The following is a 24452-nucleotide window of genomic DNA, read 5'->3' as shown; positions in this document are numbered from 1 at the left end:
GTCCATCTTGAGTCGGGCCATTTCAAGTTCGTGTAGTCGGGCTTTTTCTCTTTCTTGGATCTCGTCTTGCGAGAGACCCGTTCTTTGCTCTTCAGGGGCCGTGTTGGTCTTTTTCGCGGTGCTTTGCTCCGGGGCTTCGACATCCCCGGTCTCTGCCCAAGATTCTAGGGCATGCTTAAAATCGTCCTTGGTACTTAGTCCGGTGGTAGCGATACCTAGTTCGATGCAGAACTGCTTTAGTTCACGATGGCTGTATTCCTCTAGCTTTTCCATTTGGAACTTCTCAGTTGATCCGCTCTCTTTAGTCGACATTGTTGTTCGTTGTGGGGTGAGCTACTCTCTGTACGTTATGCGGTGATTCGGATCGCGCCGCTGGCCACCAATGTTAGACGGACCGGGAGGGTCGGCCGAGATTACGGGGAGAGGTCTCCAGGGAGAGCCGTCTCCAACGACTGTACAGATAAGTAACTTCCCCCCCACAGACGGACACCACACAAGATTGAAGGTTAACGAGACTTTATATGCACTTCTTAGGTTACGTTGATATAATACAAGGAGGTCTGGACTCAGGGGTCCCCTCGGTTCTGATCTCTGGTTGAGGAAAAGGGTAGCGGGACAGTCTTAGTTACCAATGAGTTCAATAGCTCTCAATCCTCGAGCTCGGCGTGGTTGCTGATCGGGCCGTGGAGGAGCCAAGCAGGTCCCGAGATGGATGAAGGGTGGTCGGCGGGCCGTGGAGAAGCCAAGCAGGTCCCGATATGGATGAAGGATGGTCGACGGGCCGTGGAGAAGCCAAGCAGGTCCCGATGCAGATGACAGTTACAACGGTCCGCGGCCTCGCCAGCAGATCCGGACGACGGTGAAGGATGAAGGTTACGACGGCTGTGGCAGCGCCAACAGGCAGGATGATGGTGCACAGGACAGAGCTACGGCAGCGCCAGTAGTCCGTCCAGGATGAGTTCTTCTTTCGTCTCTCGACTCCAAGATACAACTCCCTTCCTGTTCTGGAGCTGCCCCAGTTATAGGGCTGGCGTGCTTTGATGTCCGGACCCTCGCACTTGGAGGTCGGGAGGTCCGGGATGAGGGAGTCCAGACACCCAGCAGGGGGGTGGAGCCAGCGCCCGGGGAGGCGATGGGCGAGCGGCACTGGCCGGGGGAGAACCATCGACACCTCTTTCTCCCATTGACTGGCCAAGTAGCTCGCTCGCCTCCTGGGTGGAGGGTGGTGCCGGAATGTCTGAGGCCGGGCTAGGCCCAGGGTTGAGGTCGATCGGGGGCCAGGCGGCCTCGTGGCGAAGTGTCCAAGATGGCGGCCCGGGCTGGGCGCGTGGGTCGGCCGTGGATCGGACCCACGAGGTTATCATGCTTGAGGGCAGGTGTCCCTGAGGGGACGTAGGACGTGCAATGGTGGTGTGTGGTGCTTGTATGACTGGCTCGGGCTTGGTCGAGCCGGGGGAGAGCGGCCCGTCATGTGGCCTGTCCAACAGGCCTTAAACAGGGCTGCGTGTTGGCCCCCACACTGTTCAACCTGTTCCTGGCGGACTTGGTGCCCCTATTAAACAACTGCAATTCACACTCGCCAAAATTAGGAGGCCTGAATCTACCATGCCTTTTATATGCAGACGACCTGGTGCTAATAAGCCATACAAGAGTAGGGCTCCAAAATCTCTTAAATACGACCCAGAGATATTCCGAGTTAAATGATTTAACAGTGAACCTCGAGAAAACACAAACAATGACAATCAGCAAGAACAAAAACAAGAAAGTCTTCTTGTGGTTCTGGAATAACATCCGCATTAAAGACACGTCGTCGTACAAATATCTAGGTGTGAAAATTGACAGTGGTGGCCAATTCAGCGAACAAAGGGCCAGCATAAGAGGCAAAGGCCTCGCTCTGGCAATCTCTTTAATAACACTAAACAACAACCTCTCCGGCCCTTCTTTGACCCCTTTACTGAATGTGATACGTGCCAAACTGCTACCAACGCTGACCTATGGGAGTGAGGCCCACTGAGGCAGAGATGCCGTAACACTTGACAGTACAATCGTGTCGGCATATAGAATCATCTTCAGCCTACCAAAGCGAACCTCCCCAGCACAGATCAGATTGGAGTTTGGTATTCGGTCACAGTTTTTGGGACGACAGGGGGCATATATCTGCTCATGGGACAAAGTAAGGAAAACGACTGAAGGAACGTTGAACGAATATTTATGGAAAGAGCTAGAGCAGACCCAAAACTCACCAGCAGCAAAATATCTGGAAAAGAGCATAGTGAACACCGGGCTGGCAGAACTCTGGGCGTCCCCTGCAGATTACAAATCACTAAATAAATTGGTGAAGAAATCGATCAAGCTTCAGTCATGGGTCGAGGATAAAGCCAACTTATCAAAAAGATCTCATGCATGGATGGTATTAAACACATACCTGACACAAGCCCCCCAGCCTTATCTCGGTCTAGGCTATACGGAAAAAAAAAAACTGTCCTTTTTAAGATACAGACTGGGCCTGCTACCATGCATCCTACACCTCCCTCACTGGCTGAGATCGAAAGCAGGAATACTATGCAGGCTATGTGGCATTGGGGCTGAAGACATGATGCATCTGCTATGCTCGTGTAAAGAACTGCAAGAAGAAAGGAAGCTCCTGCTGAAACGCCATTTTATTCTACAGGGTGTACACACACGAAGGAGTGCAGTGCTAACCTGCTTCTCAGCACAGGACCCTCAGCTGAGCTGCAGCTTCGTGAAATTTTTAAAAGCAGTGGAAAAAAAACTACCAAAAACTGACTCATGAACAATCTACAAACAGGACATATGATTTAATTTACATTGATGAATCATCTATGTTGTAAACTTTAATGAATTTTACGGGAAATACGAATAGACTAACAGGCCTACAAAGTGGATGAGAAGTACAGAACGGCCTATTGTGGGCGGCAGGCAAAATATATTTTTTTTATGTTGAATAGCTTATGCATATCGCACTATAGTATAGAATTGATCTTAAACGCATGTTTTTTTTATGAGCATTTTAACTTTCTTATTGTGTACTGTATTGCATTGGTTTTAATTAACTGCGCAAGAAACTATAAACTGAACTGAAACTGCATCTGTGTAATGCTTCCGAAGTGTCTAAGAATATGGTGTCTTCAAAATCCAAATAAGTGTATTACTTTAGTACCTAGAAACGTTTCAACTTCATATGTCAGATCATATCCTTTGCATTGAGAAGTATGTATTCAAAAAAGTAAGGTTTTTAAAGTGAGAAACATTTCTGCTCTCAAGCTCGTGTTGATGGCATTAGTGCACTAAGTTTAGTCCGTTGTCTCTTTCAGTTACTCTCAGCCCTGTGGTCAGGTGATTTCCTCTTCCGGGTCAGCGGGGGCAGAGAAGACACCAGCAGTGAAAGCCGTCACTTCCGGCCTCTTCCTCGGCTCCAGCAGCTGTATGGGTGGAAGGATCTTCGGTCTGTGCGGTGACCTTCACCCTCTGACCCCGGACGTCACCCCCGGCCTCGGATTGTCATCTTCACCGTCCCAGGCCGAGGGGGAGAGGGGTCTGAGCAGGTAGGAGTCTTCAGTCCACCCCCCCTCCCCGCTTCAGACACCCTGAACTCTGCACCCCAACCCTTCAAGACATGCCCCCCCCCCCCGGGCTGCGGCCCCTTCACCCCCCTTCAAGCCATGACCCCCCACCCCCCGGGCTGAGGACCCCCTCCAAGCCATGACCCCCCCCATCAAGGCATGGCCCCCCCAGGCTGAGCCCCTTCACCCCCCCTTCAAGCCATGACCCCCCCCCCCCCCAGGCTGAGGACCCCCCCCTTCAAGCCATGACCCCCCCTCAAGGCATGGCCCCCCGGGCTGAGCCCCTTCACCCCCCCTCAAGGCATGGAACCGGGCTGAGCCCCTTCATCCACTCCCCTCCTTCAAGGCCTTCACCCCCCTTCCCCCCCCCCCCCCCCCGGACTGCGGCCCCTCCCACCACTCCTGTGCATCCACTCCCCTTCCCTCCCCTCCCCCTCTGTCCTACTTTACCTCTCTTACCATCCCACCTGCAGCCTCTCCTCTGTCCCACTCCTCATCTCCCAGTGCAAAGAGTGGGATCCAGGCGGCAGTTTTCTTCCTTCCTTGCTGCCCCTCCCCCCACATCCCCACCACCACCATCAGAGGAGGGTGAGTTATTCACGAGGAAAGCTCAGCTGATTTTAAAGCCCCTCTGAAGCTCTACTGTCCAGCTTGTTTCTGCTCTCCCTGTCCTTACTAGCTTTGCTTTGTGGTGTTTTTAACTTCCAGTCCAGGCCACTGCACACAGGGATTCCAGATTGTTTAATCTCTTTGTGGTGTCAGGCAGAGAAACACTGTGAAGGTGTCAGGGGCTCCCACTTCTGACCTCAGTGTCGTGTCACTCCCGCAGCCCTCACAAGCAGCCAGAGACCTTCTAAAGCATTAACAAAGTGGGCAGTTGTGGAGGGGCCTCTGAGAGGATGCACTGTCTCTGTGGACACGTCTTCTGCTGCTCCTGCATGATCACAACGTGCGGGGAGGAAATAAATCAAAACCTTCACTGTCCTCATAAAAGAGAAATGTCGCAAATTAATAAAATATCCAGTGCACGACACAATTTAGCAACATTACTAAAGATCGTCAGCTTTACTTATCCCAGGATGAAAGTTCATGCTGTAATTGTAAACAAGGAGAGACTCAGGGCGCTCTGTGAACAGGACAAGAGCATCGAATGCTGGATCTGCTGAAAGGGAAAGAAAGAAAGAAAGGATCAAAAATATCTAGCTTTAAGTTTTTCGCTCACATAACAATCCATCAGTTTAAATGCAGGTTCATTTTTTAAAGTACGAATCAGTCTATTTGGCCCTGTTACATTTTAAGCATAAATGAAGTCTGTGGCAGGCATGTTTTGATTAATTTAAATTTCAGAATGAGAAGAAAAGCAATCCCCGGGTTCAACTTAAATCACACAATGAATGAATTGTATTTGTCTTAATTGCCTTGAATGATGTTTGGCAATTTCCAGCTCCGTGTAGGTAAAAGCCAAGCTGTGAGCATCCCATGAAATATTCTACTCACATACCCTGCACTAAAGCCAGCCTTGACTATCTATCTAGTGACATTTAAACTGCAGCAGTCATTGGGCATAAATTAGCTTTAGCGCTGACTGCTTGAGCAGCCAATGCAGTCTTTTTGTTGCAACCAGACAGAAACAAGGAAAACCTATTCTATAACTTCTTTGTTGGCCTTTCATCATTAAGAACTACATACAAAATAAGCGCACAACTAATCTAAAGATGATAAACCACACACGTTAAAGAAATTAATGGGAAATGCTTTGTTATGTTACCGTTCTCCAACGTCACTTGGTTAATGCAATCACTGCAGAGATTTTGTGTGTAATGGAGAGAAACAGAATGGAGCCTTGGTTGGCACAGTGGGGTACAGTGACTTTTGTATTATACAGCTACAAGGTGGCAGCCTGCAACTGAAAGCACAATGAAGATGCACCTTGTTTGTTTGACACATTGTGACATGTGGCACTGAATCTATTTGGCTGAGGGCGGCTCTGAGGAGCCTTTAAATACACAAAAATGAAGCGCTGGGTCCAACCTCTCATGGATCCCGCCACCTTTTGCTGTTTTCCTGCTCCCTGAAACTGGTGATGTAGGTGCCTAATCAGTGAGCTGCCATCAGACATACACTCCCCCCACTCACTCCTGTGCCCCTTGACCCTGGATCCAGGGGGTGCATTACACTCTTGCAGGGCAGCTAAGGTCATCCGCGGTGCTAAATTTGTGCCGGTGGTTGCCAGTGGACACCACTGCCACTTATTCTTTGGGACCAGAACTCTTTTCACACAAGCAGTAATCCTGGACATCATTTTCCTTGTTTTACATATTTCATTTTTTAAACGTATTTTCTGACACCCCAAGCATCATATCGTATGTGTTATGTCATTGTGTGACCTCAGCGTCATTATGACGAGTCATTCCCTCCTCCTTTGCCTGTGAGCGCCTTGCCTAGACCGGGTCTCTGCAATTGCAGCACCGCCCACCCGTGAAGCTTCACTGCAAGCAGTCATCAGGAAGCCTTGACCCGTAAAACAACCACATCATTGTCCTGTTCATTTCTACACGTGCAATGCACTGGTGACTTATAGCACTGCTTTGTCATTGCATTTATCACTCCTCGGGTCCTGCTCCCGCCACCCCTACGTCACTGTCTACAGCCCGCAATCATTTCAATCTCAAATGTGCAGTCCATCCGGGAGGTTCCAGACCCCATGCAAGAGTGAGGGGTCAGGAGGTCATTGGTGTCACCCGGCGTCATTTCTTGATAGCACCTGGACCAGGTTCAAGTACTGCCCCTCCTCTCCCCCCGCAGTGGTCAGCCGCTGACCCCTGGTGCTCTGTAGCCCCTCTATAAAAGGAGGCAGTGTGCAGGGATTGAAGGACACTGGTCCAGCATCAGCCTGTTAAGCAGATGCCTTAAATGATATTTGATGACCTTAAAGTTAAACCACCCACTTAAGCAGTGAGTCACCTTTGGCACAATTCTTTCTCTATTTACTATCAGGAAAGTGGATTTGTTGTGCTTGATCTCATTAAAATGGAAAAGGTTGAAAGAGCGGTGCTGCCTGGCCTTGAGAAAGGAAAGAGTCTGCTGTGATTTAATGCAGTTCTTTGTTCATATTAGTTGTATTTTACCAAATTTCTATTCTTTGTAAATCTAATCATTTAGGAGGAATAAATGGCTCGCTCACCCCGTTTCATTGCTGCATAGCACAACTCAAAAAATGAAAATGCAGACATACACACCCAGAACATATGGGAATGAAAATCATAAAGAAAATAAAAACCAGCAGCTATGTTGACCTGGACTGTGCAGAGAAACTACCCTCATGGATGCTGTGTGGATTATAGGGTGCAGACTAGGGTCTTATCTGTTCCAGGGGAGTAGTGTAGTAGCACATATAAAGCGCTTAATAACCTTGACAAGGTGCCAAAGCACATTTTCAAAGGATGTAGCACATTTTCCCTGTGGTTGTGCTATGGATTGAACTTCCTCAAGTATATATGGGTAGTGTATTGATGAGCATGAGGACACAGTTATCTTTGTATCTAGTTTGTCATCATTGTAACTTGGATTTGATGCGAAATGGGTGAGAAATTAGTCAGTTCAGTAAGCTTTATTCGGTCTGTGTGTAGCAACCATGAAAGCAAATATACATACACAGATACTAAAATCCAATTACAATTTCATGAAAAAGCAGCAAGAAATACAATCACAGTTCATAAGTACATTAAAACACCATACTTTTTCAAGCATGAATTGATTTTAAAATAAATGTCGCAACATAAAAACAAATATTGGGCTCTCTTAGTGTAAACAGTAGGCTCATAGCAGAATTGCTGGTTATAACATTATATTTCTAAAACAAGGGTTTTAAATAGGCCCAGGGGCCAGAACCCCTGCATCTTTCTCCCCAAACCAGTACTGTTACTCCAGCTTACAGCTCAAACAGCTAAACAGCACTCTGGGAGCAACTTATATCCATTCCATTTTGCCTGAAAAGTTTCCTGAAAGGTGCCCTTATTGCAGGTTTAAATTTTCTTCCTACATTATTGCGCCCACCTCATCTAATCTATATTATAGGTTGCCTTTGCAAGAAGATCTATGTGGGCAGCACTATCAGGCTGAGGATCCAAGAACACTCACGTGCGATACGGAATGGTGACCTTAAATGTCCTCTCACTTGCCACATGCAGGAAAATCATACAACCTGCAATGACATCTGGTTCATGGAAATTTACCACACTCTGGCTAACCCTAGAGGGTGGGACAGGGAACTGTACCTAAGACAAAAGGAGGCAGGCTGGATATCTAAATTATGTAGTGTGTTATATGGTCACAATAGTGATGATGAGCTATTTTATTATCTGTAAAGACATGACCATTACTTCATTCCTCTGGGTCATCTCTTCTGCGCTGTATGAAGTAAAGAAATGTTGCACATTCTCATACATGTACAAAAATGTATATCCATGAAATTCCTTGTATGTTGAAACATGTTTTTGATGTGCCTTTAAAAATAAAACATGTACCATTGATTTCTTAACACCACAGTCCACACTGAACTGACAGGGATGTAAGCATTTTATTGTCTGAGGGCAATTTTTGACACATTGTACTGTTATTGTAGATATGATTAAGATTGTTTCATACACTGTTTTAACTCTTTCTCATTGGGGTTATCTTTCTCTTTATTTCATGCTCTTCCCTGTTTGCTCCCCCGCTGTCAGGGACGTGACTCTTATAGACCGCCCCTGCAAAGGTTATATTCCTTCTTTCTTTTAATGGAGGTATTGCTCCCCAATGACCTGACTCATTTCCCTCACGGGCATCATGCCCCTGTCCTGTACAGTCTCAGGTCTGTTTCTGGATTTTACATTGGTGCCACATTTACGCAACTGTAAGATTCATAAATATTGCCCTTGGTTATTTGATTGATATCCTGAGGTTTATCGCATAACCATTTGTGTGTTTTTACACACGGTTGTCTGAGGGGATTGTCTGTCATCAAGACACGGTGGATACCATTCAATCATGGCGGTCATAAGTCGTATGCCGTGGTTTCACCAGGTTACTCCTGGGATTTTGCCACAGGTACCACACAACATATTCTTAAGCCTCGTAATATGGAGGTTTTTTGATTTTATTAATTTTACGACAAATTAAGCTTGATGTGCACATCTGGTCTCAAAGTATACTGTTAGGTGAATTTAGTTTAAATATATATTTCTTATTTTTTGTTTAAATATATTTGTAAGCAACAAATGCTATTGCCGGTAAATATGTGTTCTGTATTGGAACGCGCTCCGGAAGTATAGGACATTCACCATTTAAACATAGCGGCCCCTGTTCGGCTATGTGGGATGGCACATAGCTCGTCTCAGAACGGAACACACCATCTCACAGCTGTTTCACCTTTTGTAGTTAACATGGACTACAAGTATGACTGTGCCCTTTGCATTTAGTCTTTCCTGAGTTTGGAAGGAGACAACATCGCGTTCCTGCTCCCACACGTATTATGGTAGGTCTTCGTTGCACCAGTTTTTATGTTAAGCTGCTACTAGACATATGTGGAAACTGTATACCCTGTTGTGATTTACATAGGGTAATGAAATGGGCATCATATAAGATACTATTGCTCCTTGGCCATAGGTGTGGAACTGTTAATTCATCCACTTTGGCCTACTTTGACTCATGTGTAATTAAGCTCCATTCCTTTTGACTGTTTATCTCCACCTGAACCCGCTAATAGTGCGACTTTGATCTCAGATAGATGGATTCCATTTTCCTCTCTAAAATCCTAAATTTTACCTATTCTCTTTGTCCTCCTTTCTCTTTCCTCTTTTCAGAATAAATTGCATTAAGGTGCTTGGGGGACACAGTAACTCTCCTATAGACTCAGTATGTAAACTAGAGTCTGGTATAGGAAGCACTATAGTGTCTCGTACCATGTATTAAAGATAGGAAATTGGATTTTATTGTTTGTATGTCTCTCACCTGAAGTGCTGTCCTGGTGGGCTATTGTTAGATGTCATATTATTCCTTTTGTAGGTCCCATGTGGAATAAGCCTTTATGTTACACCTGCTTTTCAAAAGTATGTAATATGCAAACCAGTCCTGTCATAATGTATTAGTCTTTTGAATGTATTGCATAGGTTGTGTTGTTTAAATGTTTTTATTCTACTGATATATGTGTATATATTTGTTATTCTACAGCCCTGAAGAATTCCAATTTCTTTGGACGAAACACGTTGGCTGATCGACTTGAACACTTTATTTTGGTATGTCTAATTAAATTACTACTAAATAAAAAGGATAATGTAAAGAACAGCCTTGGACATAGATCTCATAATTGTGTGATATTGTTCATAAGGTGGTGCACCATTCGCTCTGTTTTGTTCAACATTGTAAAGTCCTGTTATGTGGACTGCACCGTTGGGGTGCTTGTAGTGTGTGCACATTTTTGGGTTATTTCCTCACACATACACATCTGGTGATAGCAGGTTAGGTGCAAGCCTCCATAGGGTTTCACTGTCAACAACTCTATATAATTTGCCAGTCACTTCAGTTGCTGTCTTGACCATTTTGTGGTGATCTGTCAAGCGGGAGCCAAGAATTAGAGGGGGTTACAAAATGCTTTTCCTACATGTTAATTTCCATAGAAAACTTTAGACATTCCTGCAGCCCGAACTGCTAAATACCAAATTTGGCAGAAAGGTAGCTCTTGGTCCAAAAAGTGCCCTTTTTTTAAATGGTGTAAATCCGTTCAGTGGTTGCTCTGAAATGTAAAGATTTTGAAGATATTCAACTGAGGCCGCGGAGAATCTGCGACCCTGCTCGATCACATTCCTGAGATATGATTGGCTGCCAACACTTCATACCAGGAAGTGTTGGCAGCCATTTTGTGACTCGGTTGAACCGAGTCACAAGAAAAACTTTAAATAAATAAAGAAAAGGGGACAGGATAAGACTCTCTGTAGGTCTTAAATAAAAAAAATTAAATGCGAGACATGCTGGATCCGTGACTCCCGTTGACATTTATGAAAAAACGAAGCACGGGCTCCTGTACTTCGTTTGAAATCAGGCCCGGGGTAGCCAGGTCCAGAGGCTTGTATAAATATGGGAGGGGGCACACCTCCTCAGGACCACCACCTCCCCGGGACAGTGACATCATTATTAGCGGGGGAGCCTCTCAGCTCCCCAGCTGGCCCGGGGAGTGCCAATTAATCAATCAATCAATCAATCAGAGTACTTGTAGAGAGCCCTACTTACCAGTGAGGGTCTCATGGCGCTGAGGGGAGGGGGTGCTGCTACTGCTCGAAAAGCCAGGTCTTGAGGAGTCTTCTGCAGTCCAGTGGGTCTTGGGTGTGCCGTATGTGGGTAGAGAGGGTGTTTCAGGTTTTGAAGGCGAGGTAGGAGAAGGATCTGCTGCCGGAGGTTGTTCGTTGGATGCAGGGGACAGTGGTGAGGGCGAGGCTGGCGGAGCGGAGCTGGTCCTTGGGGGTGTAGAAGCTGAGTCTGCTGTTAAGGTAGGCTGGTCCGGCGTTGTGGAGTGTTTTGTGTGCGTGGGGAGGTGCTTGAAAGTGATCCTCTTGTCGACGGGGAGCCATTGTAGGTCTCTCAGGTGGGGGGTGATGTGGCTGCGGTGGAGGACGTTGACGAATAGTCGGTCGGAGGCGTTTTGGATGCGTTGTAGTAGTCGTAGATGTTTGGCTGGGATTCCTGCGTAGAGTGCGTTGCCGTAGTCCAATCTGCTGCTGACGAGGGCCCGTGTCACCGTTCTTCTTGTTTCGGTCGGGATCCACTTGTAGATCCTGCGGAGCATGTGGAGGGTGTTCTAGCAGGAGGAGTAGACGGCGTTGACCTGCTTGGCCATGGAGAGGGAGGAGTCGAGGATGAATCCTAGGTTGCGTGCATGGTCGGTAGGTGTCGGTGCTGCTCCCAGTGTGGTCGGCCACCAGGAGTCGTCCCAGGCTTAGGGGGTGGATCTGAGGATGAGTACCTCTTTCTTGTCCGAGTTTAGCTTCAGCCGGCTGTTCCTCATCCAGTCGGCGACAGCCTTCATTCCCTCGTGGTGGTTGGTTTGGCAGTGTATGGGTCCTTGGTGAGGGAGGGGATGAGCTGAGTGTCGTCGGCATAGGAGATGATGTTGAGGTAGTGGTGGTGGGCCACTTGTGCGAGGGGGGCCATGTAGATGTTGAACAGCGTCGGGCTGAGGGATGAGCCCTGGGGGACGCCGCAGATGATATCGGTGGCTTTGGATCGGAAGGGTGGGAGGCGGACTCTCTGGTTTCTGCCAGAGAGGAAGGACGTGGTTCAGTCAAGGGCCATCTTTTGGGTACTGGCTTCTAGGAGGCGTGTCTTTAGAGTGCAATGGCAGACCGTGTCGAAGGCGACTGACAGGTCCAGGAGGATGAGGGCTGATGTTTCGCCGTTGTCTAGTTGCCGCCTGATGTCGTCTGTGGCGGCGATGAGGGCTGTCTCGGTGCTGTGGTTTCGTCTGAATCTGGACTGGGATGGTCTAAGATGTTGTTGTCTTCCAGCTGGTGGGCCAATTGCCTGTTGAGATTTTCTCAATGACCTTTCCTGGGAACGGGAGTAGGGAGATGGTCTGGAGGTACTTGAGGTTCTTGGGGTCCGCATTGGGCTTCTTGAGGAAGGCGTTGATTTCGGCGTGCTTCCAGCTTTCCGGGAATGTCGCTATTTCGAAGGAGCTGTTGATGACCTTCCGTAGTACGGGTGCGATGGCTGTGTCTGCTTTGTTGAATACGTGGTGTGGGCACGGGTCTGATGTAGATCCTGAGTGGATGGAGTTTGTGTCTCGTCGTCGTTGACATTGGACCAGGAGGTGAGGCGGATGGCGCTGGTGGTGTTCGCAGGGGAGGCAGAGTCTGGCGGAGTCGGGCGGTTGTGGTGTTGAAGCTGTCGTGGATGTCAGCGATCTTGCGGTGGAAGAAGCTGAAGAGCTCTTTGCTGTTGTGTGCATTGTTACCCAAGCGGTCTTTGAAGAAGGATCTCTTGGCTAATCTGATGAGGTGGTGATGTCTGTGGGTGGTGTCCTTGTGGGCTGCAAGGTTGTCCGGTTTGCGTTCGTGGAGCCATATTTTCCCCAGTTTCTGGCATGCGCGTTTGGAGGTCTGGACCTCGTTGGTGAACCAGGTGGCTCTCTTGCTGGCTTGGCTATTGGAGGGTTTCTTGAGTGGGGTGAGGGCATTGGCGCAGTCGTCGATCCACTGTCTGAGCTTGCAGGCTGCGGTGTCTGGGTTGGTGGCGTCGGTGGGTTTGTTCTGGTCGAGGTGGTGATCAGCCGGTCTTCGGTGACTTTGCTCCAGCAGCGGCGAAGCAGCTGTTGGGTGCGGTGGTGCATAGTTAGTTTCTTGAAGGTGAAATGAATGCAGCGGTGGTCGGCCCAGTAAAGTTCGGTGGTGTGGTCGAAGGCGACGTGGGTGCCTGTGGAGAAGACGGGGTACAGCGTGTGGCCGGTGGCATGGGTGGGTGCGGTGACAAGTTGTTTGAGGCTGAGGCTGGCGAGGTTGTCGATCAGGGTGACGGAGTTGGCGTTGTTGTTGTTCACCTCCCCGGGGCACAGAAGTCTATACTAAATAATGTGGGGGAGGCCCTACAGTCTCCCCCACTGCCCCAGGGTCTGCCTCTACCTTGGGGCACAGGTGTCAATACCAAATAATACGGGGGAGGCCCTGTGGCCTTCCTGCTGCCCCGGGGACGCCACCTGCCCGGGGCTACAATGCAATATTAATGCGTGGTGGGCTCCAACCCCCATTGCAGCCTCAGGGACTGCCACCTCCCAGGAGCAAGTCTTTAAAATTGAATATGGGTGCCGTCACTGCCGCCGGGGACCACCACCTCCATGGGCCTTAGTTAGGAAAAAAGGGGGCCCACGACCCCCTCATGGAGCCCTACATTGCCCTGGGGATAGCCACCCACTAGGGCCCGCTCCAACAAAGTCCTGGATTGCCCTCCTCTGGGACATTGCAGTTTGCTCTGGCTTGGTGGGAGCAGAAATTGCTTTGCTTGCTGAAAGCGGAGCACGTCTATTTCCCTGTCCGCTTTCAAGCGAGCAGGGAAACAGACATTACTTTGAGACCCATGGAGCTGCATGCTAGCAGTGGCCGGACCCCTGGGGAATGATGTTTCCATGGTCGAAATCGGCCTTGGAAGGGGGCCGCCCAGCCCCCCTACTCTTTGTTAAAAAAATATATATAAAAGTCAGGCCCCGGAGTATGGGGTCGCTGGTGCTGAAATCAGCCCAAGAGGGGGGCTGCGTGGCTCCCCACCTTTATAGGTCGAGCCTAGCGCAGCGTGCATGCTCTGCTCTAGGAAAACGACCTCTTGGAATTAGTCTGGACTTTTCACACACCCGTGTGTGTGTTTTTTGTTGTTACTTTTTCTATTGGGATTTGCGTGCAAAGACAGCACGCAATTGGGCAAAGGCGGGTGCATGCCCCACCTTTACCCACAAAATCAATCAATCAATCAATGACACTTATAAAGCGCGCTACATACCCGTAGGGTCTCAAGGCGCTGGGGGGGGGTGGGGGGGGGGGGTTGCCGCTACTGCTCGAACAGCCAGGTCTTCAGCTTCTTCCTGAAGGAGAGGTGGTCTTGGGTCAGGCGCAGGTCGGGAGGGAGGGAGTTCCAGGTCTTGGCGGCCAGGTAGGAGAAGGACCTTCCTCCTGTAGTCGCTCTTCGGATGCGGGGGACGGCGGCGAGGGCGTGGTTGGCTGGTCGGAGGTGGCGTTTGGGAGCGTGGAAGTTGACTCGGCTGTTGAGGTAGCTCGGGCCTTGGTCGTGTAGGGCTTTGTGTGCGTGGGTGAGGAGGCGGAAGGTGATTCTTTTGTTGACGGGGAGCCAGTGAAGGTCTCTCAGATGTCCGGAGATGTGGCTGGTTCGTGGGATGTCGAGGATGAGTCTGGCTGAGGCGTTCTGGATCCGCTGGAGTCTCTTCTGGAGCTTGGCGGTGGTACCGGCGTAGAGGGCGTTGCCGTAGTCCAGTCGGCTGGTGACGAGGGCCTGGGTGACGGTCTTCCTGGTCTCGGTGGGGATCCACCAGAAGATCTTCCGTAGCATGCGTAGGATGTTGAAGCACGCCGAGGAGACGTTGTTGACTTGCCTGGTCATGGAGAGGGAGGGGTCCAGGATGAAGCCCAGGTTGCGTGCATGGTCTGTCGGTTTGGGTGCGGTGCCCAGGGCGGGAGGCCACCAGGAGTCGTCCCAGGCGGAGGGTGAGGAGCCCAGGATGAGGACCTCCGTCTTGTCCGAGTTCAGTTTCAGGCGGCTGGTCGTCATCCACTCGGCTACCTCTTTCATCCCTTCGTGCAGGTTGGCTCTGGCGGCGGCGGGGTCGTTGGTCAGGGAGAGGATCAGCTGGGTGTCGTCGGCGTAGGAGATTATGCTGAGGTTGTGTTTGCGTACGATGGCCGCGAGGGGGCTCATGTAGACGTTGAAGAGGGTGGGGCTCAGAGATGATCCTTGGGGGACGCCGCAGATGACTTCGGAGGCCTCTGACTTGTACGGTGGTAGGCGGACTCTCTGTGTTCTTCCGTCGAGGAAGGAGATGATCCATTCCAGTGCCTTGTCTTGGATTCCGATGTTGCTGAGGCGCCGTACTAGGGTGCGGTGGCAGACCGTGTCGAATGCCGCGGAGAGGTCTAGGAGGATGAGGGCCGTTGTTTCTCCATTGTCCATCAGGGCTCGGATGTCATCGGAATGTATCTGCCTACGGCTACGAGCAGTGCTGCGCAGTGTGCCATCTGTTATTCGCGTGCAGCGTCGGGCACAAGCACGCGCACCACTCCCAGGCTTGTTTACCTCGCTAGAGTAACACTTATTTCACAATGCACTGCACTTGTGCCTTTGCTCGTGCACTGGATGCGCAAGCCAAGGGCTCTCTCCGTCTTTCATCCCACATCTGTGGCCCAGCAATAACATCAGCTCTGACCAAGAGCCCCAGATGAAAAATAAGTTTCATCCTCAGATTGCGCTGCACCGCTCTGAGTCACAGAAATAGCTTGCTTTTTGAAAACAATGTAGATACAGTCCTGGCGCCATGTGGAGGAACACAGGGATATTACTGGTAAAGCATAGATCTGATATCAGTCTCTTAATACGCACTCATGTTCCCGGGCCTTTGTTTCAGTTTCCTTTCACTGCCTGGGCTCGCGCGCCACCCTTATGTGTCTCCTCTCATGTCTCCGCTCTCCCCCCTCATCCTTCACCCCTCTTATCCTCTTGTCATGTCGCTCCATCCTCGGAAATATTCCTCACCGGCTCTTTGTCCTGCCCTCCCCTCCACTCTCCATATGAGTCATCTCTGCCCCCACCCTCATTCCCTTTCCCCACTTCCTGCTCCGTTAACATTCCCTGGCTCCACGTCACTAATCCTCACTTGCCCTCTATCGACTGACCCGCTCTCTGCCTGTCTGTTTTTCCCCAGCCTCTCTCCTTCCTGCACACCTGTCCTCCCGCCCCTTCCCTCTCCTTCTAGCCTCTGATGCGCTCTCTGTCCCTCCTCGTGATTCTCTTTCCTTCCCGTGCTGTCCCCCTCCACTTTCCTCCTCCTTATAGCCTTTTATCCCCTCCTGAACATCTGCCCTTAGTCCCCTGAACCATGATAATTCTCTCCCCTACCATCCCCTCATATCCCCTCCACCTGACCCCCTCTCACAGACCCTCTCTGGAGGTCTCCTTCGGATTCCTTCTCCCACGTCCCACCCTTCTTCTGATCCTCTCTCACGCCTTCCACCTCCCCAAATATCACCTCTTCCCCTCCTCCTCTCCCACACTTTCCTCCTTCCAATACTCCCTACTTCTCTCCTCTCTACTGCTCGCTCTCCTCCTCTGGATCCACTCCCATCCTCACGTCCTTGTTCCAACTTCTTCCCGCCTCTGATCTCCTTTCCTCCCTTTTCCCCATACACCTGCCCCCACCCCACTGGTTCCCTCCCGTCCCCTGTACTGCTTCTAATATCCTCTGCGCCCCTCTTCCTGAAGAAGTGTCCTCCACTCGCCCAAACCCTCACATGGTCCGCCTGGTGTACTTACAGTATAATGTGTTGCCACCATTTGCACACACCTGCATTTTACCACGTGAATGGGAGATGTGTTTTTTTAACAGACATCTCCACGGTCGAACTGCATGTAAATGTAAATGTGACGTATTTGTATAGCGCGAACAGTGACCCGGAGGCATCCCGGCGCTTGTACTCCTACCACAAGGGAACCCCTCCTGGCTTTTCCTTGTGGGGTGTCCACTCCTGGGCATCCCATGGTGAAACCAGGCATCCCTTGTGTATCAGGGGGCCTTTGTGGAGACTAAGCAAGCTATTGCCCAGAGTTGCAGCGTGGGACCCATGCTTAGAATCGGCACTGAGGCGAGAATATCCGATCAGAGGAATTTAAGCCCGAACCCGCCGAGGCGGGAATCGAACCCTGGTCCCTGGCCAGCATTCTGCATCAAGGTCTGCCGCTCTAAGCATTGAGCCACACTTCTCCACTAAATAAACTGATAGTCTGCACTGACTTCTGCAGCCCAGTGTTACCACAGTACAAAGCATGTTTCTGTCCATGACACACACTGATTGCGGCTCTAAATATCATAGGTCGTAAAATTGTGTGGCCAGATTATTAACAGGACAATGTGCTGCATAGCTAAACACTTATAAGGTCCCGAAGGCTAGACCTATTGGCTATGCCAATGCTTGTTTTAAAACATTTTTTTATCGAATTGTTTTAAATAAAAGATGCACGTCCCAGGAGATGGGGTCCCTGGGACCCAAAATGGACCAAGGAAGGGGGTCAACATGGCCCCCCCTTACAGAAAAATAGAAAACAATTAATTTAAAAAAGCCAGCAACTCACCAGAGGCCCGCCCCCTTTCTCCACCACTCTGCAAACACACCTCGTGGCATGCTGCTGGTTGGGGGATGAAGTCCCCTTGGCTGCTGAGGGTCCTTAGGGGCCAACATGACATCCTGTTACCTCCAGTAAGCCCAACACAGTGCCTCCTTTCTCTACCACTCTGCTGACGTGCCTCTTGGTGTACTGGTGGGCAGGATGACGTCCCCTTGCCTTCTGAGGGCCTCAGGATGAAAGTAGACTTCATCCCCCAAGCTGCAGTGCTCAGACAACCAATCACTCACCCATACAGACACTCACATACCCACTCACACACCAATACAGCCACTTAGACACCAACTGACAGACAGATACAGACATTCATGCAACCTATCACTCACCCATACATTCACTGAGACACCTAATTACTCACTTCTATAGTTAGTCATGCACCCACTGAATCATCAAATCAGGCACTCGTACACCCACCGAGTCACCAATACACCTTGGTACATAATTTACCACTCAAACATTTTAAAAACACTCATAGTCACCGGATGATGTAATCAAAGATGTCATTAGTGATGTCATTTGAGATGTCATCAGTGATGGCAATGTCATGTCATGAGTGATGTAATATGTGAGGTCAAAAGTCGTGCATTTCGGGGGCGCGAGTTATAGTTAGCTCACTAACTATAACCTCTGAATTTCTCTGGTTTTGTACGAGTGACACCTGAGCCTAATCATGAAGTCTCTGTAACCTTTGATGTTTTTCAATGATTGACCATTGGACGTCTTTATCTGTGTGAATTTTCTCCAGGAAGTGTGCAGTAAGTTTTGTGGATTGTTTTCTGCAGCAAACAGTACTTCTTTGTTCAATTATCTGGACTTTCTTTCCTAGTTGTCATTCCGATGTATCGGAGCCTGCATAGGAATGTAATGATGTAAATTACATTACTGCTCTTTCAGTTAGTTTTGACTCTTTGTTACCATGCGGACACCAGGACCAGATCGAGTATTCTAGATTGTTCCATGAGGGAATACCCAGAGCAATTGCCATGTGGGTGGTAACCTGTCACTTGGAGAAGATCTCAGTGTATTGTTTGTCGTTCAGGTGTTTGACAGATGTTGCTGTGCACTAATCAGTCTCGAATGCTTCTATTCCTTCTGAACAAGAACTTTATTTAAAAAAATATATATATAACTGGCTGGAAGTAGGTAAGCCCCTGTATTGTTGAAAAATCTTTTGATGCTGGTTGACAAAGTATGATAGGTGCTGACAAAAATTAGGGTGCAGTATCTTGTCTTATGTTGGTTTCAAGAAGGGCTTCTCTCTGGATGTTTCATGTTCGTTTTTGGACCTTTTTTATGACTCTCTCGGTGTAGGCTTTCTCTCTGTTTCTTGGTGAGGACCTCAGATTCTCTTTTGAAATCCAGTGCCTCTGTATAATTCCTCCTGAGGCACAAAAGCTGTCTCACAGGCAAGTTTTAATTCACTGCCCTAGGATGTGCACTATTAAAGTGCAAGAGGCTGTTCCGATCCTTAGGTTTCATATACAGGGAGGTGGTAAGACCTTCCATCTTTGGCTGTAATGGGGACCTCTAAAAGATTCTGAGTTTCTGTCCACAGTTATCGTAAATTTGAGAAAGAGGTTTCTTCCATTGATGTAACCACAGTATCCCAGGGGGGGGGGCGTGGCAGAGGGAACTAGAGGTGCGGGGCGCTCAGAGGAGGCCTGCCTCCAACATAAAATGTTTAACTCACTCTTCACGGGCCCCCACTTAGTTTAGAAGTGCATCCCTGTCGTCAGGTGTATGCCCGCCCTCTATCAAACCAAGTTTTTAGAGGGCGAGGACCGGTCATTGATGAAGCATGACACCAAGTAGTGTGTGAGATCAGTCCTTCACTTTTTGTGAGATGCCCACACTCACAATTCAACCTTTTTGCATGTAGGTCACTATTCTGGGAGCTGTCCCATTTTGTGTTAAACGTTTCTACCATTGAGCCATGTCATGAAAGGTTCAATAGTAGTATCTGCGCCGTGCCAGATCACCAAGTTCTCGCCTATATAATGCCGCCACACATGAATATCCGGACTGCATGGGTTGTTTGTCCAGATGGTTCAACCCTCGATTAAACCCACATACAAACAGGCTATGCTTGGGGCAAACGTACTTCCCATGGTTGTCCCGTGGCGCTGCAGGAAAATCTGAACTTCAAAGGAAAATACATTTTCTGTGAGGCCCAATTTAGCTGCCTAGTCCTATTATTGGGCCGGTAAGAGATCAATAATCACCCAGAGGCTCTCTTTTTGCGGGATGCTTGTGTATGGGGGCTTAGACATCTAGGCACAACATCACGTTTGTGGTAGGGTCAAATTCTACCTCTTCGGCTAATCGACAACCACATGGCATTTAGAAGTTTTTTTTAAAATGCACCTGTTCCCTAAGGCCTGAGCGGTTACCGGAACTCCTCACTTGGTTGTGCTTTCCTTAGAGCTGTGATATCCTGCATGGATGAAAGTTGCACTTTATAATATATAGATAAATAAATAAATAACAGATTAAAGAGGTGTTTAGGGGCTTGTGTAGATGACCTTATGTTCTTAACTAGAGGTCGAAGGAACCAATCAATATATTGTAACAGTGGGTCTAAGAGGAAGCCAATGCCCGACATTATGGGGTTCCCTGGGGCGGGAGTCTTCCTTTATGTATTTTAGGAAGTGTATAGAATTCTTCCATCCATGGTTCAGTGGTTATGAGCATTCTCTTTCCTTTCTCGTGATCCATAAGTTTCCTGTAACTTCATCCAAGAGGGTAGTGATTGTGTCCCTGAGGCGGGCAGTTGAGTCTGATCATAGGACCGTATAGTTTCTCCTATCCTGTAGGAGGATGAGACAGGCTTCCCTATATTGCCTTGGATAACCATGGCTTTCTCTTTATCTTCTGGCTTTATTACAAGATGTTCCTTTTTACTAAGGGTGGGCGTAGTCCACGTAGTGGGATTATACGAAGCTCGGCGAAGTGGGGTGGGTGCTACGCCCACCCACACACTTCGCGTAGCCCCACTACGCGCCGCCTGCCTCCCTCCCACCCTCTTAAACAACCCTATTTTTCCTATTACTTACAGTAAAATAAAAGGAGAATAACTTACCTTGAATGCGGCGTTCCGGGGCTCCCTCATCCTGTAGACGCGCCGACTTCTGCAAATGAATGCGCCTGCGCCGGCGCCCGGACATGCGCATTTCTCGCGAGAAACTGCGCATGCGCGGGTGCCCGCGCATGCGCATTCGTTTGCAGAAGTCGGCGCGTCTACAGGATGAGGGAGCCCCTGGATGCCTCATTCAAGGTAAGTTATTCTCCTTTCATTTTACTGTTTGTAGTAGGAAAAATAGGGTTGTATAAGAGGGCGGGAGGGAGGCGGGTGACGGGCAACTTCGTTACGCCACTGAGTGGGCATAGTGTTGCCTACTACGCCTACTTTGTGCAGCGCGAAGTAGGCACCACTACGCCCACTCCGTGGGCGGAGCGAAGTGCTACGCCCACGGTTACTTATTACCGAGGGAGTCCAGAGCTTCTCTCTCTTGTCTGGTAAGGTTTTGAAAGGTATTCTCTCTTTGGTTTATTTCTTCAACTTGTTTGATGACCGCTTCCTCAAAAGCCAGCACTTCTGGCAGGGTCATGGATGGCGGAGGGTAGACCCCTGATTTCTTTCTCTAATTATTATGGCCATCATCTAGGTCTGTAACTTGGGTATTCAGAAAGAAGGCTTTCACAAAGCTTTTCTGTAAGAATTCTGCTAGTTTCCATTGCTTTTTTGAATCTGTCCATTTAGGTCACGGGGACAATCCTGGTGCAGGAATATGCTGTTCCGCACTGGCCACGAGCGGGGTGCCTGGTATTGGACCTTGAGAAAGCGTTTGATTCTGTGGAATGGCCGTATCTAAAGGCGGTAATGGAAAAATACGATCTGGGGGACGGATATGAGACTATGGTCAACCTGCTGTACTGCAGACCCACGGTCCGAGTCCGCACCGGGCGGCTGCTGTCAGACGCCATTCCTGTGCAGAGAGGCACTAGACAGGGTTGCCTCCTGTCGCCCTTGCTTTTCTCATTGGCCACGGAGCCCCTGGCCACGATCCTCAGGACCCAGGGGCAGGAGTGGTGAATCCCGATGGCTGATGGGCTGCATGTGGTCTCGCTTTATGCAGACGACTTGCTACTATATGTCAGAGAACTGACCAAAGTCCCGGAGTCTCTTGCGAACATTTTCCGGACCTTCGAGGATATGTCAGGGCTACGAGTTAACTGGTCTAAGTCGGGAGCCTACTCCTTCAGCTCGGACACGCCAGAAACCGACATCCACATTGGCGGAGAGAGTCTGCAATGTTACCCCACCACGTTCTGATATCTGGGTATCCATATCTACAGGGCCCCGGTAGATACCCTAGAGGGGAACCTGCTACGGGCGATTGCCTCCATCCGAGCCCAAATTGGCTTTTGGAAGACCCTACCCTTAAATGTGCCTAGCCGGGTGGCACTGACCAAAATGATTGTCTTGCCAAGATTACTATACTACTTCGCCAACGTCTCAACGTACGTACCCAACAAAGTGTTTCGAGAACTGGAAGTCTTACTTCGCAGCCTTATCTGGAACACGGGTCGGCCCCGAGTAGCGCTGGCTAAATTGTACATGACCACAGAATCGGGAGGCTTGGCGGTTCCCAATATGGAACTATACTACCTTGCAGCGCAGCTGCAATGGGTATCGGGATGGCTCTGCGGCAAAAACCTGGGGGATACCGCTTCAGATACTACTGTCTGGACCCAAACGCAAATATACACATTATTCCACCCTTTGACCCGCTCCCCCTGCCCCACACAATTACATCTGGCGGTAGCACGCAGATGCTTTCTGCGATGCCTACGGCTTACCCGTACCACGAAGCCGTATGGCCCGGTGCTTCCTCTCCTGGGCACTCCCTGAATGGCAGGGGTGCTGTCGGAGGCGCTTTTGGCCAGCTGGACACGTGCTGGACTAGAATCCCTAGGTGATCTCTATGAAGATGGCACGCTACTCTCTTTTGAGGATCTTACCGCTCGCATACATCTCCCTGCGGGACAATTTGTAACACATGCATCCCTCGTCCACACGCTGACCACCTCCTGGGGCGACATTTCGGAGGAGCTGCCGATGCACTATTTTATACAATACCTGCATGTCATGGGTAATGGCTCGCATATTATACACTGGCTGGCACAGGCCCTGCAGATGCACACACAGCCTTCCACACTGCCACTCAGGGAAAAGTGGGCGACCGATAGGGGACGGGACTGGTCTGACAAGGAATGGGCAAAGATACTGAATGGACCGACCAATATCCCGCGCAACCCCCGTTTCAAGCTTATCCAATTTTACATTTTACACCGAGCCTACCTCACACCTGCCAAGATAAACAGGCACTTCTCGGTCACTGACACAGCTTGCCAACGATGCTCTTTGGTAGGGGCGGATCTTCTACACATGCTTTGGCACTGCCCTGCCATACAGAAGTATTGGGACGAGGTCACGACATTGCTCACGCAATGCACGGGCGAACATGTGCCGCGGATGTGGGAAGCCTGTATTTTGGGGCTCTACAAACACACGAAACTCAACAAAGTGCAAGCGAGGCTCTGGGATATGGGATTAATCACAGCTAAACGCTTACTGACTAAACACTGGAAGGCCAACGCCCCCCCCCCCACACCAGACATTGGCATACATCCTTCACTAATTGGGCGCGAGCAGAAGGTACGGTACTCCTCCGAGAGGAAACTGCAGGACTCCGGAAGTTCCCCATTGCACAACTCTGGGGTGATCTCCTTACGTTCCTCCAACATGCCTGTCGGGAACAGGGGATAACTTGAGCTAATATGACCCTACACCGCCGCGAAGATGAGGAAAACTGCGGACACCTCGCAGCGTTGCCCCGGTAGTCACTGGCGCCTCCAACCCCCCTTGCACTTGCATAGCACCGACCCCGTCCTCATCTGATCATTCCTGTTCACTTATCACGCGTGCCCAGTCACATATAACGGTCAGATATGTCTGGCGTGTCAGTTGATGTTCCCTGCTTGACAGACCCAGATCATATCCTTCAGTGAAGGACCCCCCCCCCCAACGGCAGCAATCTGGAACAATCGACCACATGCCTCCACTCGGCCTCCTATGTTGCGAAACGACAAGCGCCTATAGTTGCGTTACATCTCTGATACCGCGACATGCCACAACACGACACGTGCACGGGACGTAAATATCGCCTGGGATAATTGCACTGAGACGCAGACCGAGCGAGCCTGCAAGTGAGTCGCCGCCTCTGGCGATCATACATATATATTATAGACACAGGAGGGTTCAACTCACACTGAGATAACAACCAATTGAGATTCCACTATGGTGACCATCGCCTGGCGCCGTCGATTTTGCATGACTAACATTTTGCATTAGTGAGCTATACCACTATACGATAATCTGCGGCATAATGATATCACAGGCACAATAACTTAGATACCCTTCTTCTCAGTCCACATATTACCTGATAATTGCTGCTGCTGTTAGATTGAGTTCTGGACTTGAATGGTAGCTCCTGCAATGCAAATACTAGATAGACGGTGATGTGATCAACCCAACAATAAAAAACGACAAAACCTGTAGACCTCACAGTTGCAGCACTGTACACTGAATTATGTCTCCGCACTCAGCCTGAACTACGCCGCCGGACCCCCGGGTTGCCGGCTAATTGGCTGTGTTACATTACCAGTGTTACATCTGAATGTTTATTATTTATGCTGGCACCTGCAGGCAGCAGGCTACGCGACAACTGTGTATTCTTGATTTATATGCACAATAAAGGTCTTTAAAATAAAAAATAAATAGGTCACAGGGACAAAGTCCAACCCATTGTTAAGTACTGTGAGTTCGGCTGTATACTGTTCTTCAGTGGTGAGATTAACCTCTGTCTATATGCTGCTCAAGCC

General features: G+C 49.4%; 1 protein-coding gene across 4 annotated transcripts in view; it reads left to right on the top strand.

Moving 5' to 3' along the window:
- The window catches only part of LOC147700371 (uncharacterized), a 401830-nt gene that overhangs the window by 352028 nt on the left and 25350 nt on the right, over positions 1-24452 (top strand). For 3 of the 4 annotated variants that reach the window (XM_086935732.1, XM_086935733.1, XM_086935731.1), the window contains exons 1-2: positions 3356-3566; positions 9795-9859. The exons of the other annotated variant lie outside the window; for it this stretch is intronic. The gene's annotated coding sequence lies outside the window, so the exon portion shown is untranslated. Of the gene's footprint in view, positions 1-3355; positions 3567-9794; positions 9860-24452 lie in introns of those variants that run through there. 4 annotated transcript variants of the gene reach the window in all.

Source organism: Lissotriton vulgaris, chromosome 8 (assembly GCF_964263255.1).
Source record: "Lissotriton vulgaris chromosome 8, aLisVul1.2, whole genome shotgun sequence".
In the NCBI taxonomy this organism is placed as follows: Eukaryota; Metazoa; Chordata; class Amphibia; order Caudata; family Salamandridae; genus Lissotriton; species Lissotriton vulgaris.
The sequence above is the reverse complement of the archived record's forward strand: the minus strand, read 5'-3'. Positions and strand labels throughout refer to the sequence as shown.